Here is a 9,827-nt window from a genome sequence, read left to right on the forward strand (position 1 = left end):
AACTGTAGGAATTGATTATGCTTTTCTTTATTCTGTAAATGTGGTGGATTAGATTTATAAATTTTTGTGAATGTGAGCAAGCCTTCTATTCCTAGGATAAGTCCCATTTTACTTCTTATTTATTCATTTATTTTAAACATTTGCATTTTGCTAATAATTTATGATTTTTTACATGTATATTCATATATAAAATTAGACTATCTTATTTTCATGTATTATAATAAATTATGTCACTAAGTTTATACTAAGCTAATAAAATAAGCTATCTATCTCTTCATATTTTTCCCTTTTCTAAAACAGGAAATATCTACTTAGTAAAATTGCAGCAAAATTCACTTATAAAACATTCTGAACCAGGACTCTTTTTTTTATGGGGGAGATTCTTGACTAGGAAATTAATTTCTTCACTTTTAATTGCTTCATTCAGAGATTTAAAAATTTCTTCTTGAGTTAGTTCAGGTAATAATGTATATATTTATTTTTTAAGTGACCATGTATCCAGGCTTTCAAATTTGTTTATAAGTTTCTGTTATGTGTTTCTAGTACTCTCATGATTTGTATACCTCTTTTCTCATCTATTTGGACCCTTTTCAGTCAGGAAAGACAAATGCAGGCTAGACTTCTCATAAAGTCATTATTCCATCTAATCAATCATTGAATCATCAAATATGCATTGATCTTGAAAAGTACAGAGAAAACAACTGATAGAACCCTCCAAGCCCAAGAATCAAAATTTGATTGAGTTTAAGTAGAGTTTGTTACGTTTTAATGAAAAATATTTCTTTTTTAGTTGTCGGTCTTTGTTATATCACAATCTATGTATTATCTACTTGCATAATATTGTATAAATATAAGCTTTGATAAGCGAACATTTCAATAAATATTCTTAATTGTAGGGGAAAAAAAATCACTGGGTAGAAAAAATGTGATACTTTCTTTTCTTTTCCAATATCATCGGTCATGAAGAAATAACCAAGGGATCACCTCCATCTGGAGGAAGCTTGTGATAATTCCAGGACATAGAAAGCAATAGCTTTTGGAATAGCAATATCTAAATTCTATAATACAATGTGAATAAAGGTCATTGATAATTACTTTTCAAAAGCTCAGAAAACAAGCAACTGTTTTACAAATTAAACAGAGCACCCAAAATTGAAATTATTGAGTTGACTTTTGTTTTGTTGTTGTTGTTGTTTCTATTTTTTTTCTTCTTTTGAGACAGGGTCTCACTCTGTTACCCAGGCTGGAGTGCAGCGGTACCATCACAGCTCACTGCAGCCTTGCAGCGTAGAACTTCTGGGCCTGAGTGATCCTCCCACCTCAGCCTCCCAAGTAACTGGGACTACAGGTGCACACCACCACGCCTGGCTATTTTTTTTTTTTTTTAATAGAGACAAGGTCTAACTATGTTACTTGGGTTGGGCTCAAACTCCTGGCTTCAAGAGATCCTTCCACCTTGGCCCCAAAGTGCTGAGATTATAGGCAGGACCCATCACACCTGACTTTTGTTTTAAAGGCAATATTTTCTTTTTTTTTTTTCTTTTTTTGGAGACAGAGTCGCTCTGTTGCCCAGGCTGGAGTGCAGTGGCATGATCTCAGCTCACTGCAACCTCTGTCTCCCAGGTTCCAGTGATTCCCCTGCCTCAACCTCCTAAGTAGCTAAATAGAAAAATAGTTTTCTATTTTTAGTAGAGACAAGGTTTCACCATGTTGGCCAGGCTGGTCTCGAACTCCTGACCTCAGGTGATTCGCCCACCTCAGCCCCCCAAAGTGCTGGGATTGCAGGCATGAACCACCACCCCTGGAATAAAGCAACATTTTCTAAAGAAGTGACTTGCAGACAATGATTCCTCAAGAAATTCTGCAAGGGAGGTGGAGGGCAGGCTGTTTCAATCAAAATATATAGAAAAGACTGCTCACAATTCCCTACTCTTAGAGATTTAAAATGCAAATAAACATAATGTTTTGAGAAATTTTGCAATAAAGATACCTGTTAATCTTTGTTTAATCCAATGTTTCAATGTTACTTAATCACAGACCCACTTTATTTTCCATGAAGCATCTATTTGGGGTCATGGAATGTGCTTTGAGAAACACTACTGGAGTGGCATTTCCTAGAACTTTAGAAGGTAAAACAGAAAACACACATAGGAATCAATGTGATAACTTACAGGTAGGTTCATAATTAATATAGAGAGAACAACCAAAGTTCAAAGCACTAGCCCTTAATAATAGTGAAATTACACGACTCTCTCAAAAAAAAACAGAGTTGAAATTCTCATCCATTTGCATTTCCAAAGTGCTGCTTTCCAAAAACATAGTGTGGCTAATGCCCTATTAATGAAAGAAAAGAATCATAAAAGCTTTTTTTCTCTTTCAGTTCCACACGTACACACTTTGGAGTGGGGTACGAGGGGTGCAACATTATTCTTTCTTTGGACCACAAAAAGGCTACAGTATTAAACCATCCCTAAAACTGGCCACATTTAAAATCCATTAATATAACCAAATTCCTGTATGTATCTCTATCAATATGGGTCTCCTTTTTTATTGAATTTTCTTAGGGCAATTAACTAGAGCACTCTAACTAAATAGACTTGTATTTATTTAAGTACTGCTAGAGATATGAAAAAAAAAATTTTAAACCACACGTACACTCTGTTGCCAGGATCTAGGGAATGCTGACCTGTCTGAATGTCTCTTTTCTTTCTCTTGATCATCTATCTTTAGACTCAGGAGGACCAAAAGTAACTGAATAAACATTATCTTGTCCTTGGCCTTCACCAAGCAAAATTGTTTATATCTGAGACCATTTCCCTTTAGAGTCTGAGATCATTATTTTAAAATAGATTGTCAAATGCTCCACAGTTGATCTCAGTTCAGCTCTGCCATTTGCTGCTCTATGAACCAAGTCCAGGGCATGACATTAAGCCTGTGACTATATAACATGAGAAAAATGTTTTAAGACAGAATAAAACATCATGTACAGTTTCTGGCAGTGAATCTTAACAAATGAAATATCCTTGTCCAAGGAAACACTTCAAGATACTGTTACAGAAAAATGACAACCATGCCCACCCCATAGGCAGTTGTGAGAATTTAATGAGATGATGGATGTGAATGAGCACAGTGCTATAACATGCACAGATTTTCAATAAATGGTTTGAATCACAATGTAATGAAATGTATTTAATCCAATTAAGTGTGTGCATTTCAGGAAATAGTGTGGCTACCTGCCTGCATGTTCTCGCAATTGCGCACTGCCTAATTTTTATCTTTCTCCATGTTTATACTCCATCCTACAATCCGGGTCAGTCTTATATATAATTAGGAAAGGAAGATGCCTGTATAATGTTGCCTGATGCATACAAAACAAAGTCCCCAATTCTGAAACCTCTCCTTTTTAAAGTGATGTAGTAAAATTTAAATGTTAGTATCCACATCTTGAGAGCATTATACTATATAAAATGTGTGCCATATATTATCTTATATAATCTCTTCAATCACTACTAGTTAGGCAGGTCAAGTCCTTTGTACTCATTGTTCAGATGAGTGACATAAGACTTAAAGAGGTTGTATCCAGGCTGAACGGCCCCTCAACCACCAAACCAACTTCTAGAATGGCAGCATAAAGAAGGTTCGTCCAGTGCATACTCCTCATTCAGTCTTTGGGTTGGAACAGTTCTTCCCAGTCTGTTCCCCTCATCTGAATCCATCTTGTTTCTGACACTTCAGGCTGTCAACTGGCTCCTCATTTCTTCACTTTTATCCTCTTGAGAATCTCCAGTTTTATGCTTGGCACTACTTCTGGATCGCCACTCAAGTTACATGGCCTCATCTACTCTTCTCACTTACTCTGGGGCCCTGAATACTCTGCATTTGGTCTCCCTGCCCTAAGTGTCCATCTTCCTCCCAAGACGGAGCTTCCAATGAGGTTTGTGGGCACTGAGCAAGAAGCAGGTTTGTGGCACATTGAGTATCTGCCCCAACATGGTCTGTCTTTTCTGTAGCAAAATCGGAACCAATAACTGAAACCAACATACTTTCCAGTGCTAAACAATTCTGAGACGAAACCAACTTTCCTGTTCCTGTGTGAAACAATTCCGAGACCAAACAATTTCCCGTTTCCTAATTTCCTAAACAATTTCCAATTTTAATTTTTTAAACAACAATGGGACTAGGCAAAAACAACAGCTCTTTGCTCCAGGAAATACTTGCTCCTGGTTGGTAAGTGTAAACGAATTAAACTGATTTTAACTTATGAAGCTAACAGTTGACACACAACGCTTGCTTCAAGACACCTAGCCTTGCCTATGCCCACCAGTCCAAAGCCATTTGTCGGAAATTCTGTCCAGTTCCACTAGTTAGTTACCAACCTTGCAAAATCCACTTAAAAGTACCCAGCCCAGGCCCCCCAAATCCCTAGAAATAGCCTCCCCTGACTTGCTCCTACTGAGACATCGTAAAGTCACTATCTTAGTGTCTTGCCTTATTGCAACAAGTCTAATAAACTTACTTTTGCTTGATCAACATGTTTTTCTCATGATCTTTTTCACAGTCAACAAACACAAAGTGACCCCAACATCAGTGTTTATCTTCCAAATTACCTGATTCTTTGTCATAGGATTTTTTTATATTCAAGGATAAGAGTTCTCCTTTAAAATGTGAGATTTATTTGTTGCCACTAACATTTAGTTCAAGTATATTTATGTATAGCACATACTCCACTGAATGGCACATGACACAGTTTATATTAATAATAGCACCAACAACAATAGCAACTATCTTTACTATCTTTTATGCATCTTTCAAGCTCCAGACATTTTATATACATTATTTCATTTGTTTCAACCATCATGTCAGCAAGGCAAGTTATAAACCCCATTTCACATGAGGAAATTGAGGTTCTAAGAGATTAAATAACTCTCCTAAACTCACACAACTAGTAAGATTCAAATCCAGGCAACCTGCCTGCAGAACGCAAGTTCATGAATGCACAGAACTGTTTAGAATTTTTAAATAGTTTTGATCTCAAAAAGCACTTTGTTTCTACTAAGTAAAATATCCTAAATGAGTGAAAATGACAGAAAAGATATAGGACTTCCAGAAGGAGAACAGGGTAAAATTTGTTTTGTGGGGGTTGAGTGGTGTGCCAGTGAGGGAAGGACAAAGGCAGAATTGCATGCTGATCAGCCAAGGAGTAAATTTGGCAAAGATGTAGAGAAATAAGAACTTTTATACTTTGCCGGTGGTATTGTAAACTGGTACAATCTCTATAGAGAGTTCTTTGGCAACGTCTAGCAAAATCACACACGTAAATACACACATACTTGCTTGTATTCACATAAAACATGTCTACAAAGATAGACAAGAAACTGACCAGATGAGTTATCTCTGTGAAGGGTACTTGGAGCCTGGGGAAAAGGGTTATGAAGGAAATGTTTTCCCGGTGTAATTTTCATATGTCTTGAATATTAAACCATGTGAATGTTTTCCTTATTGAAGATATAAATGTAATTTTAAAGTAATAAACAAACAGAATAGAGGTTTTTTAAAAAGATCTCTAATCTTGCTAGTTTAGAATCAAAAGTAACTGGTGGTATTATACCCACACTCCCCAATTGCTTAGCCCTATTCCCAAACATCTGCTGGCACGTATTTTATAGATAAATTTCCAGTAAATATAAAATATTCTAATTTCATTAATCTGAAAATGTTAGTAAATCTCAGAACTCTGATGCATACATATGTTATACCTAATAGTCTATTCAATGTTTATTTTGATTTCAGTATTTTAAAGAAATATTTTTATACCCCACCTTCCCAGATACCTTCCAGATTTACAAAGAGCATGAACTAGGGAAGGAATATGTCTTCTTCTGCCAGCAGTAGAGCTTGTTTTACTTAAATGGTGAGCCTGTTTTACTTCAGATAGGAACCTTAATTTCATCTGGGATTCAAATTGCTTTTGAAGTGAAGGGAAGTAATTTGCAAAGCCTGCAGAGCCTCTACATTTTCATGAATACATGTAAGAGGATGACTCAACTTCAGAGAAAGGTGGAGCAGAATTGTCTCCTTCAGTTCTGAGCTCTTTGTGTAGGAGGCAGCCACTGGGAGGGCATGTACACGTGACTACTTAACTTCTTCCTTAATCTGGGAGAGGCCATGGAGAAACTGGATGAGTGAGAAGAGACATCTACACTTGCTCTTGGATGTGGGCACATGCCACTGAACCAGCACTTTGAAGTAGAAGGAGGCACAAGAGTGCTACTGAGCAACTCCTGAATGCCCACCCCAGTGCTGCCATTCAGGGACAATGGCCACACCAGAAGAGAAAGCACAGGGTGAGACCCCAAAGGTAAGGGACCTCTGACACATAGGACCTGAGATTCTTTGCAGGGAGAGCACATTTCCCTAACTCAAAGGCCACAGCCCTAAAAAATAGGCCATCATGGAAAGCCTTACATTACCCACTTTACAGTATAATTGCAATCTTCAATGTCATTACTCCCTATTATTGTGTGTCTCTATGTGCCAACCACAACAGCGGGCATTTTGCATACATTTGCTCTAATCGTCACAATGACCCTAGAGGGTAAGCATAATCTCTAATTTTCAAAATGAAGAAACTGAGGTGCAGAAAAAATAGGTGACCTACCAAGATCACGTGTTAGAAGTGGATGAGAACTCAGGGCATTCTGACTCTTTATACAACAGGACCTCTTTATAAATACTCAGGTTGGGCCAGGTGCGGTGGCTCACGCCTGTAATCCCAGCACTTTGGGAGGCCGAGGCAGGTGGATCACCTAAGTTTGGGAGTTCGAGACCAGCCTGATCAACATGGGGAAACCCTGTCTCTACTAAAAATACAAAATTATCCGGGCATGATGGTGCATGCCTGTAATTCCAGCTACTCTGGAGGCTGAGGCAGGAGACTCGCTTGAACCCGAGAGGCAGAGGTTGCTGTGAGCCGAGATTGCGCCCTTGAACTCCAGCCTGAGCAACAAGAGTGAAACTCCATCTCAAGAAAATAAATAAATAAATAAATAAATACTCAGGTTGGAATAATTTCCAAAATGATTGACAAAGATTGACAAACCAAAGTATCATCAAATGTATTTGAAGTCTACAAATGGTACCGGTGGGTGGCACAATCTCTCAGCTTCCTGCACTGAACATCTTTGCAGCTCACTCACAGTCACTTGGCAAAGAGCAAGTCATTTTCTGCATCTCATCCATCACCTCTCTTGTGTCTTGAAACAATCACCACTCTCACTTTCAGAATGAAGAGCTATCTTCTAGCCAGGACCCTTTCTATGTCATCCACACCCCCTCAGCTTTTCTGAAGCCCAACTTCCTTTGAACCAGGTATGTGTTTGAAGCATGAAATCTTCTTTGAAAGTCACTATTTTAGGAAAGCAGGAGGTAAAAAAGAGTCTACTGCCCAAAGCATTCCCTTTTCTCCAGATGTGTCTCTTTTCTTAGCAACGAGTCCATCTCAAATAAAAGTCCTCTGCATAGCATTTCCTCTGCACATCTCAGGTGTCTGCCTTCCTTTCTTTTCACAACACATCTTCTGAACTTCAGGTTTTCTCCAGGAAAGATGTTACATTTTCTACATTTCTCTCACTACACATTAAGAATCTCCCTTTAGTCACCACTATGGGTTATAATGGTTTAGAAAGAACTGATATAACATGTACGTGTCAACAAAAGACCTGGCCTCTTCCCTCTTATTCATGCCTGAATTGTGCCATAAAGGAGTTCAGCTTTCTCAAAATCCAGAAAGACACATTGGCTGATGCTCCCTTATGCCTTATGCACACGTGCACACACACACATCAAATCTCATGCATTTTCCAGGCTTTCAGAGTCAAATTGCATCCTCCTTTTTTGGAGAACATTTCCCTGACTTACCTGTCCCTTAGTGGGCTTTCCATCCTCTGATCAGCATTTATTATTTATGTTCTTTGGCACTTAACATATACAATAATATTTTCAAGCAAACAATTATTAACTCTTTACATTATAAATTCCTTGGGAATAGGAACTAGACGTTGTCTTTTGGCACTCAAGATACTGCCTTGCCCTGGACAGACACTGGGGAAGAATAAGTTTAAACAAGAAAAAATTTTTAATTTTTAAATTTTTTTTTTGAGACTGAGTCTAGCTCTGTCGCCCAGGCTGGAGTGCAGTGGTGCGATCTCGGCTCACTGCAACCTCTGCTTCCTGGGTTCAAGTGATTCTCCTGCCTCAGCCTCCTGAGTAGCTGGGATTACAGGTGCCCACCACCACACCTGGCTAATTTTTTGTATTTTTAGTATAGATGGGGTTTCACCATGTTGGCCAGACTGGTCTGGAACTCCTGACCTCAGGTGATGCACCCGCCTCGGCCTCACAAAGTGCTGGAGTTGCAGGCAAAACAATTGTTTTTTTAAACTAAAATTTAAAATGCAAATATTCTTATAAATATCGTGTCCCTTGGAAGTAGTAAACGAATGTTATACTACACTTATTCAAAGATACCTCTAGTACTCAATGCATGCATACTAATCCTCCTGTTTTATTATCTTTACAATATTTTTAATTTGCTGAAAAGTAATTGTCAAAAGTTATCACGAACCAGGAATTTTGATAGAGACTGAAGGGTCAAAGCACCAAAATATCAAGAAACCTATAAACCATATGAAGAATAAAGACACATGAAAAGGGAGCAGAAGAGATATGTGCTGTCACTGAGGTGTTAAGCAATTGTTACAGCAGCACAGAACACAACCAGTTCTCACCAGGAGGTTCTAGAGGTCAAAGGACAAGTGAGAGCTTTACAGAGAGAGAGAATGGGAAGGGCATTTCAGAGCATGCAGTACACATGGCAAACTTGAGGGCAGGCAAGGATGCTGGGACTAATCTTCATGCTTTGAGAACAAATCTGATTTTTTTGGGGGCAGGGACTTGTCAGATATCTTTGAAAGCCAAGTCTGATAGACAAAGTAGTAGATAAAATGTTGGCAAAAACCATTTGAGCCCAAGCAGACATCATAAACTGGCTCTCAGGGAGTGTCTAAGATAGAAATTATAGATGTGAATTATAGCAATACAAGTAATTACTTAGAGTATAAAGTCCCCTTGTATGCATACATTCATACGTGTGTTTAAAAATTAGTCTTAACTTCTTTCAATCCAAACTTTGTATTTACTGTTCAACTAAAGAATGTGTGAAAAGTAGAAATTAATAAAATCCTGATTTCAAGTTATGTTTGAGATTATTGGTCCAATTACTGTGAAGAGTCCATGGACAGCTGGAAATGCTTACACATATTGAAATAACAGTGCACCTTTCTCTTAGTTTCAAACTACATATTGCTTGCAACTTAAAGGCAAAGAAATAAAATCTTTTGAGCTTTTTCAAAGATATTTGTAAGGTATTATCTCATGCTATAGTTGTGGTGATTTTTATTATATATCGTCAAAAGAATAAGCAAATTATTGTTCAAAACTTGTCAGAAGCTGAATTTATTTTAGTCTTTTGATAATTGCTTCGGATTATTAAATAACTAAATGTTTACGGTAGGAGGGGTGGAAAACACTGGATAGACCAAAGAAAAAGAATAAAAATCACCATGACTCTTCTGCAGTCGTTATTTTGATAAATGTCCCTCCTGGTCATTTTTCTTTTCATTTGTACTTGTTTTTCACAATTGCCACCATTAGTATACATGTTTTAGGTCATAATTATTTTATATAATAATTGATTATGAATGTTGACTATGAGAAATTCAAATTTAGCTTCTCCAAATCAGAAAGAAAAACAGAAAAATTTTCAAGCT

Source organism: Pongo pygmaeus, chromosome 5, assembly GCF_028885625.2.
Source record: "Pongo pygmaeus isolate AG05252 chromosome 5, NHGRI_mPonPyg2-v2.0_pri, whole genome shotgun sequence".
Lineage (NCBI taxonomy): Eukaryota > Metazoa > Chordata > Mammalia > Primates > Hominidae > Pongo > Pongo pygmaeus.